Below are 7,458 nucleotides of genomic sequence, written 5' to 3' on the forward strand. Positions count from 1 at the left end.
CAAACTCAGTGTGAATAAAATCACAGGTATGTGGGCTGATATTATGACCAACAGTTCCACTACAGTTTGCTGTGTCTTCCCAGTTTTTATGCCATATGTGAAATATAACAATTTTAACCACTTCAATACAGGGCACTTAAACCCCCTTCCTGCCCAGACAAATTTTCAGCTTCCAGCGCTCTTACAGTTTGAATGACAATTACTCAGTTATGCAACACTGTACCCAAACAAAATTGTTACCATTTTTTCACACAAATTGAGCTTTCTTTTGGTGGTATTTAATCGCTATTTTTTTTTTGCGATATAAACAAAAAAAGAGGGAAAAGTTAGAAAAAAAGCCCACTTTTTTTTTAGTTTCTGTTATAAAATTTTGCAAATAATTATTTTTTGTTCATACATTTTGTCCAAAATTTATACTGCTACACATCTTTGGTAAAAATAACCCAAATGCGTGTGAAAGTTATAGAGTCTACAAGCTATTGTGCAAATCATTAAAAATTGATCACACTTGATGTACTGACGGCCTAGCTAATTTCTAGAGGCCCTTAAATGTCAGGACAGTACAAATACCCCCAAATTACCTTTTCTTCTTTTTTTTACACAATAAATTGTCATAATAACAAGATATTTCTCACACACAGCATAAACATACTTCCAATTACACACCAAAATACATTCTTCTACTCCACCTGAGTATGGCGGTACCACATGTGTGAGACTTTTTCACAGCCTGGCCACATAGAGAGGCCCAACATTCAGGGAGCACCATCAGGTGTTCTAGGAGCACCTTTGAAATTGCCCACAGAATTATTTTGGAAAGCAAACGCACCAACATATAATCTATGAGGCATTATGAGTCTTTCGAACATGTCATTTTTTTCCACAAGTTTTTGGAAAATGTGGAAAGAAAATGAAAATGTATTTTTTCCTACATAAAGTTGACAATTTATACGATTTTTCTAACACACAGCATGTACATTTACAATTACACACCAAAATACATTCTGCTACTTGTTCTGAGTATGGCGATACCACATGTGTGAGACTTTTACACAGCCTGGCCACATAGAGAGGCCCAACATTCAGGGAGCACCATCGGGCGTTCCAGGAGCATAAATTACACATTTAGTTTCCAGACAACATATCAAACTTTTGAAAACACCCACAAAATGACCCATTTTTGGAAACACCCACCGAATGACCCTATTTTAAAAAGCAAACACCCCAACGTATATTCTATGAGACATGGGCTGGTGACAGGTACTCTGGTACTCTGATGAGCTGGTGACAGGTACTCGGGTACTATGATGAGCTGGTGACAGGTTACCTGGGTACTCTTATGGACTGGTGACAGGTACTCTGGGGCTGGTGACAGGTACTCTGGGGCTGATGACAAATACACAGGTACTTTGTGGGGCAATCAGGGTACATTGCTATACTGCAGCACATTTTTCTTCCAGGTCTCATCCTCACACACTGAGGAGGAGAACCTGGAAACGGCACTACAGCCGTTTGTTGACATTTGTGACCGGCTGTGATTGGACACATACGATGTCCACCCGAAGGGAGGAGATGTTCCTGCCAGCATCATATTATTATGGCCCAGTTTGGAAGTGGTTAAAGAATAACAAAATTTTTGTTGAAAAAAAAACATTCCCCTTTGGGTAATCTATGTACATTGTATGGATTTTAACAAACTTTGTTGCAGATTCCTACCTTTTCTTATTCTGAAGAAAGCTTTTTGCTTGTCTGTGTTCAAGTGGATGTGAATGGGAGTGAAGTGATTCATAATTATCAATCAGCTGCTGCACGTGTAGGGTTCTAATGAGGAAAGTAACCCTTTAGATGTGATTTCCCTTTGGAAGCATCACACCAAAAATTATATTTTTGTTGCAGGGATGCCAAAAATATGACCCACTTCTGAGAAAATCAGTGAGCCAATCACACAAGGAGGAAATTACATTTCTGGGGGGCATTATGTACACCATCTGTGTACAGAATGCCTCCAGGTTGCCATATTTCATTGAATTGTACTGAAAATTACAGAGCTGCAGATTTAAAAGGATAGGTAATTATTAATAACATCCAATGACAATATGGCTTGTGTAGCATTTATATATGCTATATTTTTTTACTTGCTATTTTTCCCATGAAAGTGGAGTTACCCTTTAAATATTTTAAGAATATTTATAAGCAGTATATCAAGCTATTCTGTAAAGCAGCCCATAGTGACCAATCAGAGTTAATGAGATGAGAAAACAATAAATTCTGCTATTAGCTGCTTTATCTATACCTTATAAAATAAACCCAAATATGTTACCTTCATAATGACAGGTAAATACTGATTTAGATATTGTGTTAACATTCTGATATGAACATAACCATTTAGGTAGAAAATATATTGTTTCTACAGGCAAAAGCATATTACATTTTAAAGTGACATGTAAGAATACCCTTATTCTCCAAAAATAATCCATACTCATCTCCTACTTATGGGCTTGTAATCAATTTTTCATGAAATTGTTTCTTACTGTGTTTCTTTGCCTACTTGTAACATTCTCTGTAAACACCCAAACCTTTTCTTTTCCTTCTCACTTCCATATGTGTGGAATGAGCAGTTCACCTTACAAACTACAAATCCCATAGTCCATAGTCCATATTTCCCATTAGGTCCCTAGGCCATGGGAGCAAGCAAGAGAGGTTGGCTATATTCCTACAGTGTGACCATGGAGAGTGCCATCACTGCGCATTGATGTCAGGCCGCCCGTGGCAGACGTGCAGCATACTTGTGGTATTGTTACGTCCGCTGTGGTGATGTCACCACACTCGCGAGCAGTGTGGGAGGCGGCCATGGCACTGCTTGCTGGATGCAGGTCGCCCGAATCATGGTGGCCTCCTTCCCCCCGACTACCACGTGCACGTGACGTTGGTGGGATGTCCCTCGGCGGGGCTTATATGGGCATCTTCACGGGGGGATCCGACACTTGGGGCACTTTATCGATTGGATCCCACGCACCCCTTTAGTAATTGTCGTATCCATATAGCACCAGGTAACTCTGCCTGCCATGATTAATCTTCATTCACCTCTTTCACCCCAATCTGGACTTAGCGACCTAATAGATACTATATCACCTCTCCCTAACGTTTACCTTCACCATCATTAACTTGTCATTGATTAATTCACAATCTCGGTCTCCCCACTCATGTCCAATTCACTCCTCATCCTTTATTGTCACCATTTATCATTGTTTTAAATGTATCCATCACTCTCTTCCCCAGCAAACTTCACCTTGATGTTTTTTTTATCATTCGCCTTCCCATAGTGCCCTACAGGCCCGGGTCCACCCCGATTGGCGTCTTTGTTGGCTGCCGCCTCTGGGCCACCAGTCTCAGCTCCCGCTTGGAGTGTTCCTGGATGGCCTACTGCTCTCGGCTCCGTTTGCTATCAACCTACGGATTCCAGTGAGTACACATGTATTCTGGGGGGGGGGGGGGGTAACTTTACCTCACTCAGTTTCATGCTCGACATATGTTGGACTATCTTTATTTTCTTAAATTACAGATGCACTGCACACCTGAGTGGCATCCAGCCACGAAACGCGTCAAGCTATCAGATGCCATGCTCTAATCCAAATTTTAATTGTATACCTTTTTTATATGATTTATGCTTATTATCTATCATGCAGGAAGATAATATACAAGATTAAAAAAAAAAGAATGAGCAAGAGAGAGTACCTGTGCCTCATATCGTCTATTTGGATATATATATATATATATATATATATATATATACACACAGGGGCGGACTGACCATTCGGGCACTCAGGCACTGGCCGACTTCCCCATGCAACTAGGGAGCCCCATCAGGGTTACCAGCTTCAGTAAATCCAGGGACAGTATGTAAAAATCTTTGTTTTTTTTTACATCTGTCCCTGAAATGTCCCTTACAGACATCCTTTTGGTTTAAAAATCCCAAGATTATAGCTGCCCCGCCTCTCCAGTACCTTTTCAGTGTGTAAATGTATATTCTGTGTGTATGTATACTGTGTGTGTATACTGTGTGGCCCCATAATCTATTGCCTGGGAGCCCCATAATCTCCTATTGCCTGGGGGGCCCCATAATCTCCTATTGCCCAGGGGCCCCATAATCTCCTATTGCCCAGGGGCCCCATGAGTTGTCAGTCTGCCCCTGTATATATATATATAAAGATTTGTGTGTGTGTGTATATATATACACACATGCACATTATATATATATATATATATATATATATATATATATATATATATATATATATATATTTATTTATTCAAAGTTTTTTATTGAGTTATATTAAGTGTACATACAGCTGAATCGACAGTACACAGAGTGTCGTCAGTAGCTACACATCCAAGAATACATAACAAGTCAAGTAAGCGACAAACAGTATCAGAGAATATGGAATGACGTTACATCATAACGCTAAAGGGGAGAAAATGGGCTGAGATCCCGGTCCACGCTGGTCAGTGAACATATAATATAGAAAGAGAGGGGTAACAAATTCTACATCATGCGCGGTAGAGCCTAAGACCTTTGGAGGGTCAACCCAACTGCCGCCCACCCCTAAAAGGGAACACGCTGTGGGCGGGAAGGGGCCCACTGAGGTTTACATCGAAGAGTATGGTGTTTGGTCCAATAGAAACCACCTAACAAACTGCAAAAGCATTCGCCAATCGCGGCTATGTGGATGTGTTAGATGGGTAGAGGATTTGGAAATATTTATATATATATATATATATATATATATATATATATATATATATATAGAAAGGTGGACAGCACCTGTAAGTAATGCAGTGAATGCCAACAACCAGAGCCCTGCCCTCAAGGTACAATATGTTGATAAAAGTCCAAAAGGGGCTGCAGTATATGAGAAGTGTATTAAAAAGTAAAAAAAAAGTAAAAAAAAAATACAACAAATTGTCAATAGCATGTCATTTTTTGGATGTTTTAATAAACATGCTGCATTCCCCTTTGGACTATATATATATATATATATATATATATATATATATATATATATATATATATATATATATATACACGCACATACACATACATACACACACACACATATTTCTTTAGATAATTGAAGTACATTTATATCAATAATTAATAAAATACATACAAAATAAAATAAATGCGTATTTAATACTAAAGTAAAAATTGATTTGCCTTACCTGGCAGTTTAAACAGAGACCAGAGATGAGTTTGTGACAACAGCGGTTGGGTGACTTTGGGTTCTGATGACTTTTCTTGAAAAGCAGAGAATGTCTGTCAGAGGGAAGAGTAAACCTGTGTGCTAATTTCCATTGACAGGGTATCCAGCAGACAACCTACACCGCTCTATCAGCTGCTGATCCAGTAAATGTAGATATCCCAGTCAGTGAAGGAGGAGGAGGTCACACATGCTCCCACCCAGTGTTTTTGGATGAAAGATTTTTTTTCCCCCTCCTCAACTGTTGCTAGGTGTTGTTGCAGCTTGGCGGTATGGTTCTGAGATAATGTTTCCTCTCTTTTGGGCTCCTCAGGCTCTGTTAGACTGCAGACTTTGTTGAACAGTCTCTGGTGTGCTAAATTTAACTGGTGTTCTCAGCCAGTCAGGCTTGTCAACAGCTGAGCAGCCTGTAGCATTCTTGTTGCTGTTGTAAAACAGCTCCAAGTTATCTGTGGACTCCCTGTGATACTGTCCAGTGAGCTCACTCACAGTCTACAAGGAACTATTATTATAACAAAGCACAGTCACGTTATCCCTATCTTTAACACGTTCCTTGTTAAGAGAGCCTAGGAGCATAGCTCACAGGTTATTTCATGGCTCGCTCATGTCAAGTGTCAAATGATTAATTGACACCCTATTGAATGTAATAAGATACTACAAAAGGTCCATTCTATGCCAAACTTGCACGACAATCTGTGAAAAAATTGCTAATGCATAAAATTTCTCGTTTTATTAAAGGCAACCTTTGTAAACTAAACGGGTTTGACGTATGTAATTGCATGAATGGGTCCTAAAGCTTTAAAGCCCAACTCCAGTGATATCAAAAAATCTACACTTACTCAATAGTTTAGGGGTAGAAGAATGGGGACAAATCCTTAACGTATTCCTCACATCAATGTGGTCCCTCTAACTGGCTACAACTGGTCCCCCCGACCCTTTCCAAAAATGCAGAGACACAAAAATACATTGATGTGAATGTGTCCTATAGAAACCTACGTTAAAAAATTTCCCTGAATTTCGGCATAATGCATAAAAAAAACGCATTAGTGTGAATCGAGCCTAAAGCGTGTTTCCACTTTTGCATTCACGTTTGAGAAAACCCCACTGAGGGCCAGATCCACAGAAGAATTACACCGGCGTATCTATTGATACGCCGCGTAATTTCAAAGTTCCCGCGTCGTATCTTTGTTTTGTATCTACAAAACAAGATACGACTGCATCTGGGCTCGATCCGACTGGCGTTCGGCTTAGTACGCCGTCAAATCGTAGGTGCATTTTTCCGCCGGCCGCTAGGTGGCGTTTCCGTTGAATTCCGCGTTGAGTATGCAAATTAGCTAGATACGGCGATCCACAAACGTACGTCCGGCCGGCGCATTTTTTTACATCGTTTCCGTAAGGCTTTTTTTGGCGTATAGTTACCCATGCTATATGAGGCGTATCCAGGGCCGGCCTTAGGTGTTCAGGCGCCCTGTGCAAGCTAATCCTGTGGCGCCCCCCCATCTTCACCCCTCGCCCCCTGGTCACCTAAACATACACAAAGTGTATCCTCTGCCGGGAGCCTGGGGAGCAACAATGAGGAGGAAAAGGTGAGGCAAGAGTCAACGGCACCCCTAGGTGGCAGTGCGCCTAGTGGTAGCGCCGGCCCTAGGGTTGTCACCTTTTCTTCAAGCCAAACCCTTTACTTTAGCGGCACTATACACTGTATGATTTTAGAGACCTGGAGAAGAGCAATAATGCATCACGCTTAGCGCGGTGGCAAATAAAAATAAAAACAAATGCAGCACAACCTCGCCCTATAATTATAGACAGAGAGAGAGTAGGGGGGACGACAGAGAGAGAGGAGGGAGCTGGTGACAGAGAGAGAGGGGGGGGGGGCGACGGAGAGAGAGGAGGGGGGCCACAGAGAGAGAGGAGGGGGGCTGACAGAGCAGATGAGAGCGACCTTAGGGAGACACACAGCAGGCAAGAGCAGGAGCAGGCGCGATTATCCACAGCCCAGCCCTGCCTCCACATTTTACCGGCAGCCTCCGCCTGGCCAATCGCAGACCTTCATATCATGACCCGTTCTGCCAATCACAGGGCACCCGCTGGGTTTAGACAGCACCGGCACTGTGTGATACTGTAGCGGGCACGGGATGCGCGGCACCACTCCAGGTGTGGCAGCCGGGGCCAGAGATCCGCTGCCACTGGCCACATGACG

General features: G+C 41.8%; 1 protein-coding gene across 2 annotated transcripts in view; it reads right to left on the minus strand.

Annotated features, from left to right (window-relative positions):
• Window positions 1-5,622, minus strand: part of FILIP1 (filamin A interacting protein 1) — a 209,337-nt gene extending 203,715 nt beyond the window's left edge. The window contains exon 1 of one of the 2 annotated variants that reach the window (XM_040349970.1): window positions 5,221-5,622. The gene's annotated coding sequence lies outside the window, so the exon portion shown is untranslated. The remainder of the gene's footprint in view (window positions 1-5,220) is intronic. The other variant, XM_040349972.1, reaches the window with a different exon arrangement.
• Between the last annotated feature and the right edge of the window lie 1,836 nt (window positions 5,623-7,458).

Source organism: Rana temporaria, chromosome 4 (assembly GCF_905171775.1).
Source record: "Rana temporaria chromosome 4, aRanTem1.1, whole genome shotgun sequence".
Taxonomy (NCBI): Eukaryota; Metazoa; Chordata; class Amphibia; order Anura; family Ranidae; genus Rana; species Rana temporaria.